At 42.4% G+C, this 27786-nt stretch overlaps 1 pseudogene; it reads right to left on the reverse strand.

Moving 5' to 3' along the window:
• LOC129860064 (outer dynein arm-docking complex subunit 2-like) overlaps positions 1 to 27786 on the reverse strand; it is a 73952-nt pseudogene that overhangs the window by 20692 nt on the left and 25474 nt on the right.

Consider the following 27786-nt stretch of genomic DNA (forward strand, 5'->3'; position numbering starts at 1 on the left):
ACGCACCCTTGTGGGGCCCCAGTGTTGAGGATCAGCGGGGTGGAGATGTTGTTTCCTACCCTCACCACCTGGGGGCAGCCCATCAGAAAGTCCAGGACCCAGTTCCACAGGGCGGGGTCGAGACCCAGGGTCTCGAGCTTAATGACGAGTTTGTTGGGTACTATGGTGTTAAATTCTGAGCTGTAGTCGATGAACAGCATTCTTACATAGGACATGATTGCAGGCAGTGAGGAGTTTTTAATGGAGCCTTCTAGCTCTGACAGACCAGGGCTCAGAGAGCTGGACAGGACATGGTGGTGTTTCTCTCTCCGCTCCCCTCAGATGTGGTGCCAGAAGCTGAGCAGTGTGTGCCGGGCCAGAACCAGGGCCAGGAGCTGACCACCCCTCCGCTTCACTCTGCCCCAACAACACACAGCACAGGAAGCATTTCCTCAGGAATACTGATGATGCCACGACTCACCAGCAACAGGGGAAGCGCTTCTCAAGCCACCAGCTGTGAAAGACTAGTGAGGATCCCTTTCATGGCCTGGACAGAACCCCAGATTCCTAAAAACCGCAGCATTATGAAGCTACACACGCAAGGCCCATGTAATCCTGCTGTCCCTTTTCCCCAGAGATAAAATGAAATAGAAAACACATTATCTGGTCGGTGTGCGTGATGGAGACTAGACCGAGGGAGAGGGAAGGAAGTGGCACAGCACTTCCCAAGTGGCACAGCAGAGTAGTTTGCCCTGACCCTCTCCAGCAAGCAATCAGGCTCCTACTTCCATATGCTGCTATACGGTAGGCTACTATGTCAAATAAAAATACATCACTCATTGCAAGTTGCCCGTGTCCTGGCAAATGAATGATGCCCTTCATTACATGAGCAGCAGGGCAGGTTACATCCTTGATTGAGGGAACAAAGCTAATTGACTGATTCACTGCAAAGCCCCTGCTGACTGCCTGCATGCAATAATGACTGGGGCTTTACTCACAGCAGAGAGCTGGCCAGGCAAGCCAGGCAGGCCGGTAGTGAGGCGTACTGTTCCTGAATCCTCTATGTGTCGAAATGTGTCTGAGGACGAGTAGAGATATGGACTTTACTGGAGCATCCAGCAGCTGCATTTACACCGTGATTCTCTCAAAATCCACTGTGGAACTGCTAACTAAAACCACATGGGGGTTTTATCTAAATAACTACTACTACACCAAGCAGTGTCGAATTCCCCTCGCTCTCCTCGACGGGCAAAACCCTGCACTGTTTAGCTCTTGTCATTGACCCTGTCTCAGAAATCAACCAAAGAGCATGTTCATGTATTCCTACAAAAATTGGCACTGTAGAGTCCAGACAAACATTGTCAAACTTTGTTAGCGTTCAAATAGTGAGTTGAGCTGCGGCCGGTCCTCCTCTTCCATATGGTTGCCATATATCATTTTTGCAACACTTCTGAGCCAGAAAAATTCCTTCTAGCAAGTGAAAATCTCCCTCACCCTAACTGGGACTGAGACACCTGCCTGAACTGGACCCAATTTATCTGTTTAAACAGACTGTCCGATTGACAACCTGTTTACGTTAATCATGTCGATAATCTAATAGAACAATGTTCCGTTTGTATTTCTGAAAAAATATACAACAGCTCGGGGGGGGGGGGGGTTGACACAGTTATATTTCAGCAGTTCTATCTGAATGCAATATACTGTGGGTACGTCCCATATGGCACCATGTTTCCTACATAGTGCACTATTTTTGACCAGAGCCCTATGGGCCCTCTGGTCAAAAGAAGTGCACCATGTAGGGAACAGGGTGCAATTTGGAATGCGGAGTGTATATGCATGCTATACAGTCGGACCTAATGTTGTGAGGACTGTACATTAGCAGTATGTTCAGCAGCCTAGATTGGATATGCAGCATGGGGTCACAGGAGACACGGCCTGCCTGGCACCCTGCTTGTTGTGTAAGAAGAAACTGCTGCTGGTTGTGTGACACTGTAACTCAGAGCATGTTGAGGGAGGATTTTCAACAGAGGAATCAGAACATGCCACAGGATATTACTCCTCCTAGTCTCCCTGCCTGCCTGCCTGACTGCCTGCCTTTCTGAACTGTTTCCCAGTTCACCAACAAAGATCAGCGTGTTCTGCTTTATATTAGTGGAGGGTTCATGTAAGCCTATAGTGATACAGCACTGCCCCTGCTACAACCTCCCAACACCAGATTGTCTTTAAAGCTGCAATATGTAACTTCATTCTCATTGAAAGCAAGTCTAAGAAGCCGAAGATCTGTTCTATCTGTGATATTTCTATGCTTCCCGGTTTTTAAGTTTTGTTTTTGAGTCTTTTACATTCGATTTTGTATACCAACTTGAAACAGCGGAAAATACAATATTTGTGGTTATGGAAAATATATTTCACAGCGGTTTAGATGGTACAATGATTCTCTACACTATACTTCCTTGTTCAGTCACATAAATTCCAAATTAGGCAAACTAGAATTTTTGCAACCAGGAAATGGCGGAGAGATTTCTGCATAGTGCATCTTTAAGGACAGAGAGCCTTGAGGCTGACATGATGATATCACAGGCTGAACAGTGACAAAGAGAGGGATCCAAACAGGATAAACATGATAAACATATTACAGCAATGATCAACATACAAATATAAACTTGCAATATAACAACAACAACTTTTATGGCAAAGTTACATTTGTTGTTGAGCAGAATTGTCGTTATAATTAAATAATTAAAACAAATGTAGTGCTACTGTGAGTGGGTAAAAAAAGGTTGGTACTGTACCTTTGCATTTTCAATGCATGGACAAATACCCCATGCAGCACTGGCCTGGACATCTGGACTTGGGTTTTTCAAGGACCAAAGCAGGCGCACTCCATCCAGACGGTCAATGATCCTGTTGAGGAAGAGAAAAAAGAGAAGAGTGAGAGAAAATAGAGAGAGAGAAGAGAAAGGGAGTGAGAGAGAGACAAAGTCAGAGAAAGACAGAGAGAGAAGAGAAAGGAAGAGGGAGAGAGAGAGAGAGAGAGAAGAGAAAGGGAGAGAGATTGATATTACAGTGTGATCTACACCATACTTTGACAGCTAAGAGGAGCATTTGAGAGCTTCTTTTTCTCAGAACTGGCTGGGCTGGTCTGTGCCATACAGTAGCAGTTTGTCCAGGTCCAGGCCCTGAAAAGCCATCACAGGGCAGGATCAAAGGTATCAGACATTTAGCTGAATGGGTTTTCAATCACAAACCAACCTTCACCAGTCCAATTCGGTTTCCACCACAGCTCTAAAAACCCACTCTCTGTCTCGTCTGGTAAAGTGAATCTCCATGAGAAATCATTGACCACCTACGTGATGTTAGGCCAAAGGTTAACTTGTGTAAATTCATGCATAGTGAGTGAAGTCCATACAGATATTTATTTATAGAACCAAAATAACATTATACTGTACGGTGGGTAGTCCAGGGGTACTTCTTTCCAAATCAAACAGAGCCAGTAGACAGGTCTCTCTATATTTCATTGCGTCTGAGTTGAAGTTTACTTAAGCATAAGCCATATTTCAAGCTGCGTACATGACTGTAGTTAAGGCTGTAGTCAGGGTCTGGGAACCCAAAGAATTACGCCACAGTGCGCCCGTTGTCTGGTATAAATAACATGTAACGTGTTTCCCATGTGTGCTTCCACCAACAAGGCCGACATTGAATGCTGTCATAATTAATTAAACACTCCCTAATCACGGTATCTCCGTGACTGCAAACGAGCGAGCACTCATCAGAAGAAGTCCCCTGCGCCATCTGTCTTCCGTTTGCACATAAATCAGTCTGGGTGGATCATAACATAAGATTCCAGTCCGTAGGGCCTCCTAAATCAAGCCCAACAACAAACTAAACTTCATATCAAGTGCCAGAAAAGTACTGTCCTCACAAGAGCAGGTATGAAACACGTTAGCATGAAGGAGACAACTGACAGTTTGGATGAGGGATGGAAACGGGGAGACCACAAAGTCTCAAGGCAGTTGCACAACGTGTGTTCTTTCTTGTAAGTTACAGAAGGGATTGTAATGTGATATTTTCCTGTATTTGAATATTTATTTTGTCTATGATTTTATGAACCTATACAGTGCAATGGCTTAGAATAAAAATAAGCAAATAAAATGATTAGTTATTTAAAATTATAAAAAAATATATAGGTAGTCTTATCGATAAGTTTGTTTTGAATAGTAACCCTTCCAACAACCAAAAAATGAAAAAATCACATTGTGAAAAGGACATGAAAAAACATGCGTAAGTCAGACATGGCTTTCGGACACATATGAAGTTTCACATATGTTAATCTTTCACGTAAACTCAGACACATGTGGTTTCCCAACGTTTCACAGGTGGCATACCTTCCGGCAGGTAGTCTAGTGGTTGGAGTGTTGGGCCAGTAACCAAAAGCTTGCTGGATCAAATCCCCGAGCTGACAAGGTAAAAATCTGTCGTTCTGCCCCTGAGCAATGCAGTTAACTCACTGTTCCCCAGGCGCCGAAGATGTGGATGTCGATTAAGGAAGTCCCCCTCACCTCTCTGATTCACATTTCAGTTGAATACATTCAGTTGGACAACTGACTAGGTATCCCCCTTTCTCCCATTATACATTTCACATGTGTGCTTTGGTAACTGGCAGGATTAGAACCTGGGGCTCCCACAGGAGAAGCCAACATCTTGACCACTCAACCAAGAGGACCCAACAAACACGTCCGACTCATGTCCACTACACTTTCACATGTGCATTTTCACACTGCAAATCCGATTTTCGCAACTGCAATTCATGTGAGGTGAAAACACTCTTTTCTTCTCACATGTGAAAAGGTGGTGTTAACATGTGAACTCTAAATCTAACACATATGAAAATATGGTTTCACATGTGAAATTTAAGCTCAACATGTGAAAACAGCTATCTGTTGTATCTCACATTGTAAGGGAAGAACTTTTTCCCTGGCCATGTGATCCTGCACCAGGAAAACAAAGCCAAGTTAACTGACATGGATTTTGCGCCTGAATTTGGAGCACCAGACTTAGGACCACAGACAAACAGTCATCACCCTGTAGTCCAGTAAATCAGTGAGACAATAGCAGGCCCTGGTCCTTAATCTGAAAACCAGCTCTGACCATACGTGGTCTGGAGCAGGAAACAATCAAATGTGAGCTATGTTAATTGCTCAGCGAACTACTGTACACACAGGTCCTCAAAATAAGTCACTGCCACAAGAAATACAAAAAGCACTTGTGGAAATAACGTCTTTCTGTCCACAACTAAATGTGAAATCAAAATGACAAGGCCTAAATATACATTCCATGTGAAAACATGGACCTGAATGAATGGGTTTTGATGTAACATTCTGCCTGGGCTGTGTGTTGAATGTCTTCGGGAAATTAGGCTAGCTAGCCTAATTGCTGAAATGGCCTTATTTCTTCACACCAACGTTCTGCACTTTTTATTGCACCACTGTGGTTCTGCTTATCTTAACCATATTACTTTTTCCTGACAATGGCGTTAATGGCTTGCCTAACAAAATGTACTCGGACTTAAGTTATTTATTTGCGCCCAGTGTTAATTAAGTTAGGGCCTTGCAGTCTGTAACAGCCTTGTAAAAGCAATGGAATTCAGATGGGACTGTATATTGTACTGTTTGCAGCATTTGGGAGCATTGAAACCAAATGAGCACTTACTGTAGTCTAGAAGCAGGACTGGACTGGACGTGTTCAGTGTTTATGTTTTTACAGCCCTGAGGGCTTGGATGGCTGAAGGTATGCTACCCTGACCAGCCTAGCACCATGAATGACCACAGAAGTACAGTAAAACTGTAGGACGCGCCACCACAACCATATTTATCACAGCAGGGTCAATAAACAAGGCTTTTAAAACTGTCACTCAGCTGAAAAAGAACATGAAACATGAAACCTACCTGGTAAAGATGAATGATTAAGATCATAGCCTTACATCATCATTAGGACACATGCCAAGTCAAATCAAATCAAATCAAAGTTTATTTGTCACGTGCGCCGAATACAACCTTACAGTGAAATGCTTACTAACCAATGGTGCGGAAAAAAAAGATATGTGTGTGTGTGTAGGTAAGTAAAGAAATAAAACAACGGTAAAAAAGAAATTTGAAAAAAGAGTAGCAAGGCACCTGTTAGTCAGGCTTATTGAGGTAGTATGTACATGTAGGTATCGTTAAAGTGACTATGCATATATGATGAACAGAGAGTAGCAGAGTTGTGTCATAACACTGTCTGTCAACAACATTAATAGGACCAATTATGATGCTGAATGGCTGCTAATAACAGAGGTTATGATACATTTTGAAGAGCTTGCAATGACATTGCAGTGCACGTCTGGTCATAAGTGAGACTTCAAACAAAGTGCTTACCACCACGGTTGCTCATTTGAACTGGGTGGGTGATTTACACCACATAATTAAATATATTATACATCTCTATGACTTACGCCATGTTCTCTGGCTCTGTGGTGCAGGCCCCCACAGCCTTGGTGACGTTGACCAGCAGAGCCTGGTTGGTTCCAGATCAGCAGGTTGACCAGGGGCTGGATGCCTCCACATTTCCTGATGGTGGCCCTTTTGGCAGGTTTCTGGGCCTTGTACTCCTGGAACCTGAGGGAAGGCATAGCACCAGGGTCAATCAATCACTTAATTCAACCAATCACTTTAATCTTTATATAGCCTTATATGTTATATGCTGCTTTGGACATAAGTGTATGGGCTTGAAGAAAAGGACAGTGATAGACATTTTAAATATTTGAGTCACTTAATTCTGAATCATAATCAATATCCTGTCAATCAATGGTTCCCAAACTTTTTATTGTCCCGTAACCCTTCAAACATTGAACCTCCAGCTGTGTACCCCCTCTAGCACCAGGGTCAGCGCAATCTCAAATGTTGTGTTTTGCCATAATTGTAAGCCTGTCACACACGATACACACGATACATTTATTAAACATAAGAATGAGTGTGAGTTTTTGTCACAACCCGGCTTGTGGGAAGTGACAAAGAGCTCTTATACGACCAGGGCACAAATAATAATAATCAATAATTCAGCTCTTTATTGAACCATCTTACATATAAAACCTTATTTTTTCATCAAAAAGGAATGAAAATGAATAACTCACTGTCACGGCCTGACCTTAGAGATCCTTTTTGTCTCTATTTTGGTTTGGTCAGGGCGTGAGTTGGGGTGGGCATTCTATGTTTTGTGTTCTATGTTTTGTATTTCTTTGTTGTTAGGCCGGGTGTGGTTCTCAATCGGAGGCAGCTGTCTATTGTTGTCTCTGATTGAGAACCATACTTAGGTAGCTCTTGACCACTGTTTTGTGTGTCTGCACCAGACAGAACTGTTTCGTTTGTTCCGCTTTGTTATTTTTTGTTTCTAGTGTTCAGCTGTATTAAAAATCATGAACACGTACCACGCTGCACCTTGGTCCTCTTCTTCAAACAGCCGTTACACTCACCACAGGTTAATGAGAAGAGTGTGCTTGAAAGTATGCACATAACGCTGCAATGTTGGATTGTATTGGAGAGAGTCTCAGTCTTCAATCATTTTCCACACACAGTCTGTGCCTGTATTTAGTTTTCATGCTAGTGAGGGCCGAGAATCCACTCTCACATAGGTACGTGGTTGCAAAGGGCATCAGTGTCTTAACAGCACGATTTGTCAATGCAGGATACTCTGAGTGTAGCCCAATCCAGAAATCTGGCAGTGGCTTCTGATTAAATTAAATTTTCACAGAACAGCTTGTTGCAATTTCGATGAGGCTTTCTTGTTCAGATATCGGTAAGTGGACTGGAGGCAGGGCAGAAAGGGATAACACATCCAGTTGTTTGTGTCATCCGTTTCGGGAAAGTACCTGCGTAATTGCGCAACCAACTCACTCAGGTGCTTCACTAAATCACATTTGACATTGTCCGTAAGCTTGAGTTTGCACACAAAAAATCACACAATGATGGAAAGACCTGCGTGTTGTCCTTGTTAAAAACTTCTTGTGAATAGGGGGGCGCTGTTTTCACTTTGGAAAAAATCATGCCCAAATTAAACGGCCTCGTACTCTGTTCTAGATCATACTAAATGCATATTATTATTACTATTGGATAGAAAACACTCTGAAGTTTCTAAAACTGTCTGAATTATATCTGTGAGTAAAACAGAACTCATTTGGCAGCAAACTTCCATATAGGAAGTGAAAAATCTGAAAACGAGGCTCTGTGTCAGGGCTTGCCTATTCAATTGGCTTTTATTTATCGATATGTATGCACTTCATACGCCTTCCACTAGATGTCAACAGGCAGTAGAAGGTTGAATGGGGTGTCTAGCTTGATGTGAGGCCGAATAAGAGCTTTTGGAGTGACAGGTCCGATATTTTGTTTGTTTTCGACGGCGAGCGGGGGACCTCGACATTTGGTATACACACGAATTGCTCCGGCTCTGATTTTATTTGATACATATGAGAAAAACATCATAAAGTAGGATTTTTCAACCGAGTTTGATCAGTTTATTCAACGTTTATTGGGACTTTTGGAATTTTCCGTTCTTTGCGCCAAGAGATGATGGGCATGTTTGTGCCACATGGCTAGCCAAAGTTGATAATTCGACAGAAGAAATGGACATTCTAAAACCAAACAACGATTTATTCTGGAAATAGGACTCCTTGTACAACATTCTGATGGAAGCTCAGCAAAAGTAAGACACAATATATGATGTTATTTCGTATTTCTGTGTAATATGTTGACTCCAACTCGGCGGAGAATAGGTGAGCGCTGTCTCACAATAGTGCATTTTGTATGTTGTAGTAAAGTTATTTTTTTTAAATCTAACACAGCGGTTGCATTAAGAACCAGTGTATCTTTCATTTGCTGTACAACATGTATTTTTTAGTAAAGTTTATGATGAGTTCTTTGATTAGATTAGGTGACTGTCCAAAATATCTCCGGAGATTTTGGTGAATTGTTGCTACGTATTCACAATGTATAACCACGATTTGCAGCTCTAAATATGCACATTTTCGAACAAAACATAAATGTATTGTATAACATGATGTTATAAGACTGTCATCTGATGAAGTTGTTCAAGGTTAGTGATTCATTTTATCTCTATTTTGTCGGTTTTGTTAAAGCTATTTTGGCGGGGAGTAAATGGCGTTGTGTGTTTGGCTATTGTAGTGAGCTAATAGAAATATATATTGTGTTTTTTTCGCTGTAAAACACTTAAAAAATCTGAAATATTGGCTGGATTCACAAGATGTTTATCTTTCATTTGCTGTACACCATGTATTTTTCATACATGTTTTATGATGAGTATTTATGTATTTCACGCTGCTCTCTGTAATTATTCTGGCTGCTTTGGTGCTATTTGTGATGGTGGCTGCAATGTAAAACCAGGATTTGTAGCTATAAATATGCACATTTTTGAACAAAACATAAATGTATTGTATAACATGATGTTATAAGACTGTCATCTGATGAAGTTGTTCAAGGTTAGTGATTAATTTTATCTCTATTTATGGGTTTTGTGAAAGCTACCTATGCGGTGGAAACATGGTGAAAATATGCCGTTGTGTGTTTGGCTATTGTGGTTACCTAATATAAATACATGTTGTGTTTTCGCTGTAAAACATTTAAAAAATCGGAAATGATGGCTGGATTCACAAGATGTTTATCTTTCATTTGCTGTATTGGACTTGTGATTTCATGAAAATGATATTATATGATATCCCTGTCCCGTTAGGCTAGGCTATGCTAGTCAGCTTTTTTGATGAGGATGCTCCCGGAACCGGGATGGGTATTAAGTAAAGGTGGAGACAGAGAAGAGCTCCAACTTCTTAAACTATTTTGTCCCGCACATTGAGAATAGTTTCGGAGAGTCCCTGTAATCCTAGATTCAGACCATTCAGGTGAGAAAAAGCAGTCAGACAAGTGAAAATGATGGTCAGTAAAGAAAACTTTAAGCTCGTCTCTCAATTTAACAAAAACGTGTCAATACTTTCCCCCTTGATAACCAGCACACTTCTGTATGTTGTAAAAGCATTACTTGGTTGCTGCCCATATCATTGCATAGTGCATAAATTTGTATATAGACTTATTTTTCACTGTATTATTGACTGTATGTTTGTTTTACTCCATGTGTAACTATGTGTTGTTGTATGTGTCGAACTGCTTTGCTTTATCTTGGCCAGGTCGCAATTGTAAATGAGAACGTGTTCTCAATTTGCCTACCTGGTTAAATAAAGGTGAAATAAATAAAATAAAAATAAAATACACGAGAGTTCAGGGGCCTTGCATTAACAAAGTTCACCATTTTCACTGTAGTGTACAAAGCGTCTTTCATTCCCTTGGCAGCAAGAGCCTCTTGGTGGATGCTGCAGTGTACACAAGTGGCTTCGGGAGCAACCGCTTGCATGCGCGTTACCACTCCAGTATGTCTCCCTGTCATAGCGTTTGCGCCATCAGTACAGATACCAACATGAGCAGCAGCTACGTTTGGCTACATACAGACCATTAGTGGAATTCCCGCAAGAGAGTAACGGTTAAAGTGATTGGATGTTAATTATTTGACATTGTGTTGTTATTTCGTTGAACACTAGATGGTTTAATTTCATTTTTGGCAGTGAAACGAGGCCACTCAGACGAGAAGAACCTCACCCAAACGTATAGCCATGTTGGATTTTTCTGAATTTTTAAAATGTGAATCACATTTTAGTTTGGCGTACATCCGACGGCATTGCGCGTACCCCTGGGGTACTGTAGAAAGTGTCCAAGGCCATTTGGTTTTGGTCACGATCCACCAAAATATATTCTGTGCAAGTAAAACAGTAATGAACGGAGCGGCTGCCAAAGCTAACTTTGGCTGATTTAAAGTAGAAAAACAATGTTATTCCTATGGACACCACTGAAGTGTTATCTGCAGGTCACTCCTACAGTAGAATTACCTTGTAATTGCACACATAACTTTTGATAAATGGATTGCGAGTCATGTCTACTTTTGTTGAACCAGTCCCAGCTCGCGTAATTGCGATGGCAAAAGAAACATAACACAAAGCTTCCCGAATTGGCCCCTCATACAAACAGAGGGCTCCACACGAGTGGAAGCATTATCAAAGCCTGGCAAAAGACACAGGAACCACAGAGAGGCTTCTGTGTAGCAGCTTTATGAGTGATTGTTTTGCTCCATCTCTTTTTGTAAAGAGATCTGTTACAGTAACACATTCATTCAAATTCGTGATGCAAAGAACTTGAATGCTGCCTGCCTGCCCTTTTATACCACAGCCAGTTAGTTTTTAAGAAGGGGCTCTATATGAAAGAGTAATTTCAAGGACCACAGGAAAGGAAGAGACCCTCCAAGACGCTCAATAGGGATCATAAAGGGACTGGGAGACTTTCAGATGGATACATTCTAATGCCTAATGTAGAACAGAAAAATGTACTCACTTCAAAATGAAGGAGAGTGAACTGCTGCCTGAATAGGCCTTGGGCTCCGGTGAGCAATTTTCTGTAGATAGAAATGTGAGGCAAGAAAGAAGTATCATTACGATACATAATTATGGTCTGTTCATCATAGACTCTGGAACAGAGGTAAGAGAAGGAGGACTGGATGGATAGTCAGTAATTGTAACTGAACCACACAATCTTGACCTCAAACATTATTGTGTTGGCAAATACAAATTAGTTTTGGCAAGGAGCACTTTCCATTGCAAAGTTATTCCCTCACTCTTTTGTTACAGAGCTTAGTTTTACAAAGCGTTTGTGTGTGTCCATAACACCAAAGTATATATATTTCGAAGCGGACACATATCAATGCACCTATAAATCTGCTTTTAAATCTGCACGAAACAACTGTCCAAAACTTTCGTAGTGCGAGACGGAAAGATTGAAATTACCTTTTTAAGAAGGCATTTCATACATATAGGCTATAGGTCTAGTCTCCCTCCATATTGCAGGCCTTATGAAAATGTTAATCTCTGGACATCTAGACAATGTAAAGCTTTAAAACAAACACACTTAAGTTATGAAGGTAATTATATTTTTAACCGTCAATCATCTCTCATTTTGATGCATCATTAATCAGGCAAATAGCTAACAGATGCTGCTTCTTCTGGACTTCTGATCTCCCTACTTACATCTCAGGCCCGCATCCAAAATGGCACCCTATTCCTTATTTAGTCCATTATTTTTGACCAGAGCACTATGGGCCCTGGTCAAAAGTAGTGCACTACATAGGGAATATGGTGTCATTTGGGAGGTAACCTTAGGGCCCTCCTGTACCATACAGCCAGGCCATGTTAAAGATAACTCACAAAAAAAGCCTGCTGTCTGCTATTGGCCACAAGGGCTTGTGGCCAATAGTTGTTCATGTACTACTTGTGAATAAAAAAAAAGGTCAACCATATTCCAAAACGATTTTTTGCCTCGAAACACCACTCGGCCCATGATTGATTCTGAAATGAACACACGCCTTGAACAACTCACCCTGAAACTCTCTATTACCGTTTGCAGCCTTTCTTGCTTGACAGTAATGGCTTGGTCATTTTATTCCAAGCCTGCGTCTGACCTTGACATTTTTATATGTTATTCAAATAATCCTGAGAGAGTAAAGAAAACTCCGATCCACTCGCAAATGTAAGTGTGTATTAAAACACTCCGTGCTATACTCTGCATCACGCTGGTTTCCTCTTCCCTGCCTGCCTGCCTGGACAACCCAAGGCCACATTTCTACCTTTGTTCACACCCAACCCCTTGAGCCGTCCCAAAAACTAAACTAAACACAAACGCTACACAGGAAAGTAACCGTTAAATCTCTCACTCTCACTGACTGGATTCCTTAGTTATTTATCACATCCCTACTTAATGAGTGTGAGGGCACCCTTCTGAGAGGTTTGATGTTTGCTAATGAAGTGTCACCCAATTGCGGTTTTGTATGCGATTATTGGTATCATTCTAATCATTGCTATTATTATTATTATGGCCCTTTTTGCATAGCAACAGTGTTATGAGTAATTACGCTGCGGCAAGCAGCCTGTAATGGGAGCAAGTGCATGGAGGTGCCACATTACTCATTGCCAGTGCAGTTAACTTGTTTTATCGCCTTGCCAGGCTGCACTCTGAAGGGCTCCCAATCTCTGCCATTTTTTTATGCAGCAGAACTGGACTGAATATGAAGGCTTGTTTAGTAGCCAAAGGACTGAAAGGCAGTCTGAAAGGTTCACTTTGTTCCCTTAAAACCCATACTGTATAAATTCTTTAGTCTTTACAGCTAAATATGTTGCCAACCAACACTCCTCTTTCTATGCAAACAGAACATACACTTTTGTTTATGACAACAACCACTGGTCTAGTTGTCCATCATGAACTTGGCACCAGAGAGAGTAATCTGCACATGCTCTTTCCATGACATAGACTGACCAGGTGAATTCAGGTGAAAGCTATGATCCCTTATTGATGTCACCTGTTAAATACACTTCAATCAGTGTAGATGAAGGGGAGGAGACAGGTTAATGAAGGATTTTTAAGTCTTGAGAGAATTGAGATATGGATTGTGTATGTGTGCCATTCTGAGGGTGAATGGGCAAGACAACATTTTTAAGTGCCTTTGAACGGGGTATGTGCCAGGCACACTGGTTTGTGTGTATCAAGAATGATCCACCACCCAAAAGACATCCAGCCAATTTGACACAACTGTGTGAAGCATCGGAGTCAACATGGGCCTGCAACCCCGTGAGCTCTTTCGACTGCTTGTAGAGTCCATGCCCCGACGAATTGAGGCTGTTCTGATGGCAAAAGGGGGTGCAACTCGATATTAAGAAGCTGTTCCTAATGTTTTATACACTCAGTGTATATCCACCTGTTTAAAATAGAGGGTTATTGGCATACTTCTGTAATGGGATCTTTGTTTAATTGAATGTGGCAACAGGCACCTGCTTTCAGTTGGGAAGACTTAACTTAGACTCTAAATGTAGGATATCATTCTGTCAGTTATGAAATATGAGTTAGAGAGAGATCGGTGCGAGTGCTACTGGGCCGTCTGCAATTTTAAATCCTACAGTGTTTTTGAGTCAAAGGCTAGATATTTCCACATATCTGAAATCATCACATATTTTTTAATATTTTTTAAACACTCTTATCCTAAAAATATATAAAAAGACACAGTCTTATCAGTTTGTTGGCATCGTTTCTGAAAATAGGCCTTGAATTTATTAAGAGGTTACCGTGGTATAAATGAATGCATATGGCTTGTATTGTATGTCCCCCGAGTAGCCCAGAGTAAGAAAATAAATACAGCTAAATCATTTTCTTTTTTTAGCAACCGTCAACAGCTGTCAGGGCACGATTTCTATCCGCTATTTATTTTTAGGGGAAATTACTGACATAAAAAAAAATTCCAACGCAAAATAAAGCTAGCCAGGAAAGGTTCCAAAAAGTGTCACTGTTGAAGAGAACTAAATGACAATTAAGTAAACATAGGCATGCGTAACATGACAAATGATTTAAGAGTCTGTCAGCTTACATTTCTGACATTATGAAGTAGTACTTTTTTTAGGCAGCTTTCTCTCAGTCTGCTTGGCCATGTTCAATACTAATTGGAGGAGAGCTGCTTTAGACTAAAACATTATTGGGCGTCTATAAAATCAAGACTTTACCTCATCTTTTGTTAACAGTAAAAAAAGAGCACATTCCTCCTGCAAACAGTCATGTAAAAGATCAGAGATAATAGAATCCGTGGCAGAACTCTACATTTTGTCCAAATAATCACTTTGACCAGACACAACGTAACGGATGAGATGTGACAACATTTGGGAGTGAAAAATGTGAGACAGTGATATGAACAAGTGAGAGGTCTTGTAAAAACACCACATGTGATTGCAGCCCTTCGACCCTCATCCCAACTGCTATCGGCTTTCCATTGGAACGTAATGTAGACCCATCTGCCCAAACTATCAACTTAGCTCTCTAAAACACGGAAAACACTTGCTCACTACACTAGCAAACCTGCTACCCATTCAAGTAAATAATATATAATATATGGGATCACAACCAGCAAACACACAGTTTAACTCTGGTGCTGGTTAGGCTCACATCTGAGTGGGGCTGTAGTGATAATGAGGGGTAATAATAATGGGAGGGAGGAATAAGGGGCGTAATGTTACTTAGCCACGTTCTCCATGCTGATGGAGCACTTCCAGATGGCCCCTGTGGTGGCGGCCAGGAGCTGCTTGTTGTCTGCCTGGCTCAGCAGAGTCACCAGGGACTGCAGGCCCTCGTACTGACGTACCAGGTCACGGGTACGCTTCTCTTCCGCACACTAACACAGACGGTGAAAGACAGGCAAAATATACAGCTTTGGGGCTATTAGTACACAACTAAAAACGATGATGGACATAGTTTTGTAAGTTCTTTGCCCTAATGCTTATGCATTGTTCACATTCCCAGCATCAATGTACATTGTTGCTTCTTAATGGGTTCCTTTTCAATGAGAATAGGTGGACCTAAGACATAGGACCACCTTGAAGAGCTTGTGGTTGTCACAGTTGAGTCCTCGATCATGCCCTCAGTCTGGATGGCAATTCTGTAACTTCTCTGTAAATTAAAGTGTAGGGAAAATACATAGGCAATCAAATACATAGTGTGTTGGGTTCCAATGAGGAATCACAGAGTGGTCCTCTTCAGGGTGGCACTCCATGCCTTAATCTGCTGAACATGCTTCCCATACTATGGGTGCACCCGAAATGGCACCCTATTCCCCATGTAGTGTACTTCCGTTGACCAGAGCCTCACAGTGAGCCTCTCACCTCTGAGGCACACTCCGGCAGGGTTCCCACCACAGGGATTAGCGTGTTCTCATGGGGAGACTTGAGCAGGCAAGCCAGAAGAGGGATTCCCCCAGCCTTGCGGATGGCCTCCTTGTTCCTGGTGCTCTTGCTGCAGCTCCAGAGGGCCAGTGCCCTGCAGCGAGCCACCTCCACGTCTTTCTCCTGCTCCTCTGTCAGGGCCGCCGAGTCAGGCACGCAGTCTAGTAACTCCACCTGGGAACACATACACAGAGTCAGACACGCGCGCACACACACACACACACACACACACACACACACACACACACACACACACACACACACACACACACACACACACACACACACACACACACACACACACACACACACACACACACACACACACACACACACACACGCAGAACCTGTACACACACAGAGCACAACACACACATGATCCAGCGTGTATCAAATACAATTTATATCAGACGTTGCGAAAGTAATGTCAAATTTGTTCAGTAAATGTGAAATCCACAGGAGATGCTGTAATGATAGCTGTGGTTTCCATTGACGCAATGTATTAAACGAGAATAACAAAGTTGTTGGCCATGATCAGGTGCATAATTAAATCCTATTACCGTGGGGTCTTAAAAGAATAAAAAAAGAGACTCAGAATGTGGAAAAACAGCAGGTCTACGTGTTGATGTTACAATATCGAAACCCCAGAGTGACCCTTTATGACCGTCAGTCTGCGTGTCAGGGCTGTGCTAATCCATAGTTCCTGCACGGCCACTGACACAGAGCAGGCAGAGCCATTACACATGTTATGCAGTTCAAAGGTGGTTTCAGTCTGTAGCTTAGCGTGAAGTTAATCTCTCCTCTGCAATGACTGCAATGAGCACATCCGATTTGGTAATTGACATAAATATACAAGGCCCATAGGCTTTAATCACAGGTCGTTCTGTCAATAAACATCAACTCAGGTCCGAGGATGTCAAAGGACATTCTGTCTGTTTCCCCCTGATGTATGTCACATGAGACCAAGGAAAGGGGGAATGGAGGGTGGGGACTATCAGGGAACTTAGTGTATGGAAACTCGAGGGAGCTAGAAGAGCCAGAACTGTGAGGAGTTGGGTTGGGCTGTGCTGTGTGTTGGTGTGTAGTGGAGGAGTAATTCTGTTCTGTAGTGAGGGAGTTATTCTGTGTAGTGCTGTGCCATGTTGGCCTATGTTGTGCAAGTTTGCGCTTTGCTGTGCTACAGTACAGTATGTGATTCCAAATGGGCTCTGTAGTGGGTTAGTTAAAGAGTGCTGCTGGCAACAGCAGCAGGGCTGTGGGTTCAATTCCCGCATGGGTCACACCTACATATATATTTATGTGTCACTGTCAATGCCGACAGTTGTGTAAGTCTCTTTGGATAAAAGCGTCTGTCTAAATGGCATTATTATTATGTTCCCTTGTGCAAGGCTTTGCTTTGCAGTACAGTACAGTATGTATTTTACAACCATACTCACCAGTCTCTTGATTCCTCCGTGCTGTCTGACCGTCCTCCTGGCCCGTCGGAACTTAGCCCCATTGGCGATGGTCTCCGCGGCCAGATATTTCAGGTCATTGTCTGGGGAGTCAGCAATAGCCCGGCGGATCTGACTGTTACGACTGATCTCCTTCAGAATCTTCAGAGAACCAATCTAAATCAAACACACAGATGGTGAGTCAACAAAGTATATCTCTTTAAATCAAGAATTTTTTTTGTGGGGCCTATATTAAGAAGAGCTGTGAAGCCAATGGCAACAACATGAGGTACATCTGTCAACAGGAGCACAAATAAAGAGGATTATGTAAACCCCCAAAACGTGCCGCTGTAAAAATAGACAGCAATTTCTAAAGAGTTTCAATATAAAGGCATGCTGTATATAAAGCTCCCACACATCTCATTAGGTCTATTGGAGTCGAATTGATATCCTGTGTCCTTAAAGGCACCGGGCCTGCCTGCTCAGGCCTAGTCAGTATACTCTTTGTATCTGAAACACTAGGCTGGCACACACAGCACAGCTCTGTTCCCCCCACCGGGCAACCAGGTCCGCTTGGCAGGGAGCAGGGACTGGGAGGGCTACTCACTTTGCATTTGATTTCTTCTGTATCCATCAAGTTAATGAGGACTTCAAGGCCACCTACATCCCGGATGGCCAGTTGGCACGTCTGCTGGGCTAAATGAAAGTCCCTCGTGGAGCACAGAGCAATCACAGTGGCCGTCTGGTTGCCTCCCTGAAATAATAATGAAAACAAGGCACCAATGAATGAATGAATGAAACCGCAGACAGAGAAAATGCGAATTAAAGAGACATTTAGAAAAGGGGAAACACAGTGTCTCCCCTCCTGCCATACTTTTCTCCCCCTGTCTTTTTTTTCTCTCACTCTCACTGTTTGCCACAGTTTGGTGAGTGTTTAGCTTTGTGACACTAAACACTGGTAGAGAGAAACTATTCGATACAGAATGGCACTCTGACTACTAAGCTGCCTGCGGTCAGAAAACCATAGACAATGACCTAAGTTAGAGATTAAAGAGAAAAATGAGCATTGAAATGATGAACATAATAATGAGTAAGCACTTCAAAAGACTCTGTTTTGACAGTTGCTACACACACACAATAACTCAAGGCTTGTTTCTAACCAATTAGCTACTTAGTAACTACTACTAAGCAAACAAGTGGTTTGGGGGTAGAACATATTTCCTTTGATTTCACTACAAGTGCCTCAATATATGGGCAGATGTAGGTTTATTGCTTCTTAAGTGCAACATACAAAACAATGTCAAATGTAAAACAGGTGACTTGGGGTCATTCTTCTGCCAGTCTCAGTTACTTTTTAGTCTGCGTTGTGTTTTTTTGTTCCAGTGTATTGTGTTTTCATAGTCAAGTTTCAAGTTTTAAATGTCACGTGCACAAGTACAGTGATGATTTTTTTTCTTGCAATCCCTAAACCCAACAATGCAGTAATCAATCAATAAACAAATGAGAAATATAAATAAGAAGAATAGAAAAAAAGAAGAAGATACTGTATATACATGATCCGTTCCAATATTTGCAATATTTGTAAGGAGAAGATGACTAGGCAACAGGGTGTGTGATAAACAGAGTAGCAGCAGTGTAAATGGTGATTGATTGTGAGTGTGCGTGTGTGTAGAGTCAGTATACATGTGTGTGCATGTTAAGCGTGTGTGTTGGAGTGCCAGTGTGCGTCAGTTTGTGGAGTCCTTAGAGTGTACGTAAAAATGAAGAGTCAACTCAGTCTGCTTATCCATTTTGTTAGCTATTTAGCAGTCTTATAGCTTGGGGATAGAAGTTGTTGGTGTCAGAATTGATACACAGGTACTGCTTCCTATGCGGTAGCAGAGAGAACAGCCCATGGCTTGGGTGGCTGGAGTCTTTGACGGTTTTCCAGGCCTTCCTTACACACCACCTGGTATAGAGGTCCTGGATGGCAGGGAACTTGGCCCCAGTGATGTACTGGGCTGTCCGCACCACTCTCTGTAGCGCCATGCGATCGAAGGCAGTGCAGTTGCCATACCACGCAGTGATGCAGCAGGTCAAAATGCTCTCAGTGGTGCAGTTGTAGAACTTTCTGAGGGTCCATGCCAAACTTTTCAACCTCCTGAGGGGGAAGAGGCGCTGTCGTGCCTTCTTCATGACTGTGTGCACGTGTGTGTACCATTTTAAGTTCTTAGTGATTTGGAAACCGAGGAACTTGAAGTTGCAGTGTATCTTTTGTTAATGTGAAATGGTTTAGATCATGATGGAACAAAAGCATCTGATGGCAGATAGAAACAGAAATTCCACACAGTAGGTAGAAAATACAGCAGTTAGCTGGTGTAATACGAGATGTGTTACATGACTTTGAAATGTGACACGGCATCTTGAAGTCAAAATCTCCTGGCAATTGAACAACTAAAATCGTATTGTTTCATTTTTTTCATTTTTTAAAATTGTTTTTCTTTCTGTTCTCATTTTAAATGAACCACAGATAAACCTAGAAAAAAAGCAAGTTGCTTTTATTAGTTGCACACTTTATTAGTTGCACATCTCAGCCTCAGGACCATCCCAAACAGATTACTCTACCGACGCAGAGGAGACTTGAACGTCTTATGTAATGAACGTATCAATGTGGGAGAGAAGAGTTCTTCAAAGGGAATATCTAGAACATGTTTTAACTATAAATTACATAGTATGTTCTATGCAGTTCATGATTTGGGGGAACAGTTATAGCAGAATGTACTGCATCAGGGTTTACTGTGATATGAAGCAGTTGTTTGATCAAATCGTTCACCCACAAAAAGAGGTAGCCTGACACACTGTTGGGAGTGGGATAACGGGCACATGTGTTCCCCATATTATGATGTTGGCCTAAATGTGAACCATTGGTCTAGTAACAGCAGTGGATCTCCTGCTTCTTTTTTCTCTCCTCCACCACTTCTCACTCTTCAAAGGATTCAGTGGGGCTAGGATAATACCTTTTAAAAACAAAACGCTATGTTTAGAACTGATAGCACGGAGAAAACCTCATATGCTTCCATTTTTGTTAGCTTACGTCTCGAAGTACTGTAGACATTCTTTAAAACATTGACAACATCTGACAATCTTTTATGATGGACTCTCCTCCAACTAGCATGATAGGGGCAGATCCGCAGCCAGAGTGGGCAGCCTACAACTCAACCACTACATGTCTGACTACGTCCCAAATTGCACCTTATTCCTTAAATAGAACACTACTTTTGACCAGAGCCCTATGTGGGGAATAGGGAATGTGGGGAATAAAGAAATAGGATGCAATTTGGTAAGCAACCTTTGTCTGCATCTCAACACTACAGATTATGAAAGACACATGAAAAAAACTGTAAACACAACTAATGACGGGACTTTACATAACATGATGGGCCTCCCGGGTGGCGCAGTGGTCTAGGGCACTGCATCGCAGTGCTAGCTGCGCCACCAGAGTCTCTGGGTTCGCGCCCAGGCTGGGCTGGGTTCGCGCCCAGGCTCTGTCGCAGCCGGCCGCAACCGGGAGGTCCGTGGGGCGACGCACAATTGGCATAGCGTCGTCCGGGTTAGGGAGGGTTTGGCCGGTAGGGATATCCTTGTCTCACTATGTAAAAAAAAATGTAATGAAATGTAAAAAATGTAATAAAATGTATGCACTCTACTGTAAGTCGCTGTGGATAAGAGCGTCTGCTAAATGACTAAAATGTAAAAAAAAATGATGAGACAACATTTGTATACAGTATTTATGTGACTTTTGTGATTCGCCACAGACAACAATACTGCATAGGTTTACTGCAGAGGTCAGGCTGATATGTGTTTTGTTTAGAGTAGTTTAAACCCAGGTCGAAACCTTTTTCTTATGACCCGTTCTGCTCCGTAAACCTGGGACACACTGCTCAAAACATTTCGCTACCAGCGGGATTTGGCAATAACAACAGCAATTTCTAAATGTCTTCACAAATTACATCCAGAGGAAAAATATCTTTAAATATCACACATTACAAAGCAGGGAAAGAATGAAGGAGATTCATAAACTCTCATGATCTGATAAACATAGTCAATTACCAATATATAAAACAAGCATTTATTATGGTTCTTTAATCCAGACACATACATTACAAACAGAGCAAGTGCAACAGGCACAAATATAAATATACAGTTCCAGTCAAAAGTTTGGACAGACTTAGTCATTCAAGGGTTTTTCTTTATTTTTACAATTTTCTACATTGTAGAATAATAGTGAAGACATCAAAACTATGAAATAACACATATGGAATCATTTAGTAACGCAAAAAAAGTGTTTAAAAAAAGTATTCTTCAAAGTAGCCACCCTTTGCCTTGATGACAGCTGTGCAGAGTCTTGGCATTCTCTCAACCAGCTTCATGAGATAGTCACCTGGAATGCATTTCAATTTAACAGGTGTGCCTTGTTAAAAGTTCATTTGTGGAATTTCTTTTCTTCTTATTAATGTGTTTGAGGCAATCCGTTGTGTTGTGACAAGGTAGGGGTGGTATACAGACGATAGCCCTATTTGGTAAAAGACCAAGTCCATATTATGGCAAGAACAGCTCAAATAAGCAAAGAAAAACGACAGTCCGTCATTACTTTAAGACATGAAAGGTCAGTCAATGCGGAACATTTCAAGAACTTTTAAAGTTTCTTCAAGTGCAGTCGCAACAACCATCACGTGCTATGATGAAACTGGCTCTCATGAGGACTGCCACAGGAAAGAAAGACCCAGAGTTACCTCTGCTGCAGAGGATAAGTACATTAGAGTTACCAGCCTCAGAAATTGCAGCCCAAATAAATGCTTCACAGAGTTCATGAAACATCAACTGTTCAGAGTAGACTGCGAGAATCAGGCCTTCATGGTCGAATTGCTGCAAAGAAACCACTACTAAAGGACACCAATAAGAAGAAGAGACTTGTTTGGACCAAGAAACACGAGCAATTCGACTGGTGGAAATTCCAAATTTGAGATTTTTGGTTCCAACCGCCTTGTCTTTGTGAGACGCAGAGTAGGTGAACGGGTGATCCCCACATGTGTGGTTCCCATTGTGAAGCATGGAGGAGGAGATGTGATGGGTTGGGGGTGCTTTGCTGGTGACACTGTCTGTGATTTATTTAGAATTCAAGGCACACTTAACCAGCATGGCTACCACAGCCTTCAGAAGCGATATGCCATCCCATCTGGTTTGCTCTTATCATTTGTTTTTCAACAGGACAATGACCCAAAACACACCTCCAGGCTGTGTAAGGGCTTTTTGACCAAGAAGGAGAGTGATGGAGTGCTACATCAGATGAACTGGTGTCCACAATCACCCAACCTCAACCCAATTAAGATGGTTTGGGATGAGTTGGACCGCAGAGTGAAAGAAAAGCAGCCAAAGTGCTCAGAATATGTGGAAACTCCTTCAAGACTGTTGGAAAAGCATTCCAGGTAAAGCTGGTTGAGAGAATGCCAAGAGTGTGCAAAACTGTGGCTACTTTGAAGAATCTGAAATCTAAAATATATTTTGATTTGTTTAACACTTTTTTGGTAACTACATGATTCCATATGTGTTGTTTCATAGTTTTGATGTCTTCACTATTATTCTACATTGTGGAAAAATCTAAAAATAAAGAAAAACCCTTGAATGAATAGGTGTGTCCAGGCTTTTGACTGGTATTGTATATACTGTATGTTTTATTGTCACATACTGTTACGCTCGTCAATGGAAGGAGTAGTTCAAGGTGCAGCGTGGTAGGAGTACATCTTTCTTTTATTGATGACACCGAAAAAACAACAAATACAAAACACACAGTTCTGTAGAGCTGGAAAGCAACAGTACAAAAACAAGATCCCACAAACTAAGGTGGAAAAAAGGCTGCCTAAGTATGATCACCAATCAGAGACAACGATAGACAGCTGCCTCTGATTGGGAACCATACCCGGCCAACAAAGAAATAGAAAACATAGATTGCCCACCCTAGTCACACCCTGACCTAACCAAATAGAGCATTAAAAGGATATCTAAGGTCAAGGCGTGACACATACACTGGATAGGTGTTGTGAAATGTGTTGTTTTACAGGGTCAGCCATAGTAGTATCCCGCCCCTAGAGTAAATTAGGGTTCCTCAAGGGCACACTAAGCACTAAGAAGTGCCCTGGGAAGCAGACATCACACAGAGGGAATTTACGTGTTGAGGTCGCTCTGGAATTCACACCAGACACACAGGGCGGATGATCATCAATAATCAGCAACTCAATAGTAATTCCTCAGGTAAATGAGGAAGACCATTGTATAATAAATGTATCTACTTATCCAAGAAGATTATGGAATCAACAACTGATTTACGCAATAAAACACTATAAGAGATCAAATTTAATGTAACTGTTCAGACCTCCTCACCACCAAAAAACTAAAATCTGGCAGAAACCAAGAGTGTGCAAACAGTAAGGCAATAACATGGGCGTGTGTGTGTGTGTGTGTGTGTGTGTGTGTGTGTGTGTGTGTGTGTGTGTGTGTGTGTGTGTGTGTGTGTGTGTGTGTGTGTGTGTGTGTGTGTGTGTGTGTGTGTGTGTGTGTGTCTGCCCCCCAACAGAGCTGGATCTATGACAGATGGAATGAAGCCACAGTCTGTGTTTCTAGTGTCTATGTTCCTCGACCTCGGTCGGTGTACGAAAGAAGCAACCAGCTTGGCAGTGTCCGCTTCCTGGAGAGTGCATGTGATTTGCACTCTTCTGCCGTATCTGGAGCAGACTAGCCATGTAGGGTGCAGATTAAGAAGAAAAAAGACAGAGCCTTCTGCCAAGTCCATTATGGGTAACGAATAGGGAAAGAATGATTGGTGGTTCTCTCTTACTTCATATTGGACATAGGATCTTCTATAAAATAAAATGTTGAGCATATGACTGGCCTTGTAGCAGCTAGTGAAATAATACAGTTTGTGTCAGGCTTCCAAATGTTTTGTGGTATTTTGTGTCACTAAAAAGTTATTTAACTTAAAAAGTATGGAAATATGTACAGATGTTCTGTAATACATTCTCTAGACATAAGTTACAGCATTCATAGTGGAAATGACTTAGTCTGGTGGAGGAGTAGGCCACTTAATTTCTCTGAGTTTCCAAAATAATTGTTCAAACTTATGTGTGTTGTATTTATATTTTGCCTTTTAGTCTAAGGCTTCCAATCAACAGTTAGATTTTTTCTGGTACTTAAGAAACTATTTCTGAGAAAGGTCTCTGTTAACATGTTAACAGAGCTGAATACTCAGTTCAAAGCTGTGAAACACGTAATTCATTAGAAATAATATTCACTTGTAGAAATTAAGTTAATGTGAGGGTAGTGACTGACCCTGGCTCTTTTGCACGGCAAGAGATCATGAGGTAGTTAGGAAAAGTGTTCTCCTGAGAGAACATGGGGCCTGTATTTCCGCTTCTGACCAGCAGAGGGTGGACAACCTCAACCATGGTTAAACAAAGTGTCATCGTGGATGGACTTGGGATCCCGCTCAATACCCTGGTGGTTCTTTCATGACACCTACTTACATCACCATCTTACATTTTACTTGGAAATTAATATATTGTTTAAATTATAAAAATGATGTACACCTCATCTATCAAATCAAATCAAATCAAATTGTATTTGTCACATGCGCCGAATACAGCAGGTGTAGACCTTACAGTGAAATGCTTACTTACAAGCCCTTAACCAACAATGCAGTTAAGAAAATACCCCCCCCCCCCAAAAAAAATAGAGATAAGAATATCAAATAATTAAAGAGCGGTAGTAAATAAGAATAGCGGGGCTATATACAGGGGGTACCTGTACAGAGTCAATGTGCGTGGGAACCGGTGTCGAGGTAATTGAGGTAATATGTACATGTAGGTAGAGTAAAAGTGACTATGCATAGATAATAAACAGAGTAGCAGCAGCGTAAAATAGGGGACAATGCAAATAGTCTGGGTAGCCATTTGATTAGCTGTTCAGGAGTCTTATGGCTTGGGGGTAAAAATATGTTCAGAAGCCTCATGGCCCTAGACTTGGCGCTCCGGTACCGCTTGCCATGCGGTAGCAGAGAGAACAGTCTGTGACTAGGGTGGCTGGAGTCTTTGACCATTTTTAGGGCCCTCCTCTGACACCACCTGGTATAGAGGTCCTGGATGGCAGGAAGCTTGGCCCGGTGATGTACTGGGCCGTTCGCATTACCCTCTTTAGTGCCTTGTGGTTGGAGGCCGAGCAGTTGCCATACCAGGCAGTGATGCAACCCGTCAGGATGCTCTCGATGGTGCAGCTGTAAAACCTTTTGAGGATCTGAGGACCCATGCCAAATCTTTTCAGTCTACTGAGGGGAATAGGTTTTGTCCTGCCCTCTTCACGACTGTCTTGGTGTGCTTGGACCATGTTAGTTTGTTGGTGATGTGGACGCCAAGGAACTTGAAGCACTCAACCTGCTCCACTACAGCCCCAATGATGAGAATGGGGGCGTGCTCGGTCCTCCTTTTCCTGTAGTCCACAATCATCTCCTTTGTCACATTGAGGGAGAGGTTGTTGTCCTTGTATCACACGGCCAGGTCTCTGACCTCCTCCCTATAGGCTGTCTCATCGTTGTCAGCAACCACAACAACCACTGTTGTGTCATCAGCAAACTTAATGATGGTGTTGGAGTCGTGCATGGCCATGCAGTCATAAGTGAACAGGGAGTACAGGAAGGGACTGAGTAAGGGTAGGGTTGTTACTTACCCTTACCACCTGGGGCAGCCCGTCAGGAAGTCCAGGATCCATTTGCAGAGGGAGGTGTTTAGTCCCAGGGTCCTTAGCTTAGTGATGAGCTTTGAAGGCACTATGGTGTTGAACGCTAAGCTGTAGTCAATGAATAGCATTCTCACATAGGTGTTCCTTTTGTCCAGGTGTGAAGGGACAGTGTGGAGTGAAATAGAGATTGCATCATCTGTGGATCTGTTGGTGCGGTATGCAATTTGGAGTGGGTCTAGGGTTTCTGGGATAATGACGTTGATGTGAGCCATGACCAGCCTTTCAGAGAATTTCATGGCTACAGACGTGAGTGCCACGGGTTGGTAGTCATTTAGGCAGGTTACCTTAGTGTTCTTGGGCACGGGGGCTATGGTGGTCTGCTTGAAACATGTTGGTATTACAGACTCAGACAGGGAGAGGTTGAAAATGTCAGTGAAGACACTTGCCAATTGGTTAGCGCATGCTCGGAGCACACATCCTGGTAATCCGTCTGGCCATGCGGCATTGTGAATGTTGACCTGTTTACATGTCTTACTCACAACGGCTGCAGAGAGCGTGACCACACAGTCGTCCGGAACAGCTGATGCTCTCATGCATGTTTCAGTGTTACTTGCCTCGAAGCGAGCATAGAAGTTACTTAGCTCGTCTGGTAGGCTCGTGTCACTGGGCAGCTCTTGGCTGTGCTTCCCTTTGTAGTTTGTAATAGTTTACAAGCCCTGCCCCATTCTACAAGCGTTGGAGCTGATGTAATACGAATCGATCTTGGTCCTGTATTGACGCTTTGCCTGTTTGATGGTTCGTCGGAGGGCATAGTGTGATTTCTTATAAGCTTCCGGGTTAGAGTCCTGCTCCTTGAAAGCGGCAGCTCCACCCTTTAGCTCAGAGCGAATGTTGCCTGTAATCCATGGCTTCTAGTTGGGGTATGTACGTACAGTCACTGTGGGGACGACATCCTCGATGCACTTATTGATAAAGCCGGTGACTGATGTGGTGTACTCCTCAATGCCATCGGAAGAATCCCGGAACATATTCCAGTCTGTGTTAACAAAACAGTTCTGTAGTTTAACATCTGCTTCATCTGACCACTTTTTTATAGATCATGTCACTGGTGCTTCTTGCTTTAATTTTAGCTTGTAAGCAGGAATCAGTAGGATAGAATTATGGTCAGATTTGCCAAATGAAGGGCGAACGAGGGCTTTGTACTCTGTGAGAGCTGTGTACTTTGAGAGCTTGAGCGCTGTGTGTGGAGTAAAGGTGGTCTCAAATTTGTTTCCCTCCGGTTGCACATTTAACATGCTGATAGAAATTTGGGCTAGGGGACAGTTTTCGGAAGTTCGGATGACTGACGTGCCCAAAGTAAACTGCCTGTTACTTAGGCCCAGAAGCTAGGATATGCATATAATTGGTAGCATTGGATAGAAACACTCTGAAGTTTCTACAACTGTTAAACTAATGTCTGTGAGTATAACAGAACTAATATGGCAGGTGAAAACCCGAGGAAGATCCATCCAGATTTTTTCTTTTAGGTCACAGGTCATTTCAATGCTAGCCTATGGGATATACAAATAAAAAGGACCCAGACTGCAGCTCCTATGGCTTCCACTAGATGTCAACAGTCTTTAAAAAGGGTTTCAGGCTTGTTTCTTGAAAAATGAACAAATAGTTGGAGTTTTTCCAAGGTGTCCCTCATTAGAAAAGTAGTCCTGTTGCGCGCGTAAT

The sequence above is a fragment of the Salvelinus fontinalis genome, chromosome 7 (assembly GCF_029448725.1).
Source record: "Salvelinus fontinalis isolate EN_2023a chromosome 7, ASM2944872v1, whole genome shotgun sequence".
NCBI classification, from domain to species: Eukaryota; Metazoa; Chordata; class Actinopteri; order Salmoniformes; family Salmonidae; genus Salvelinus; species Salvelinus fontinalis.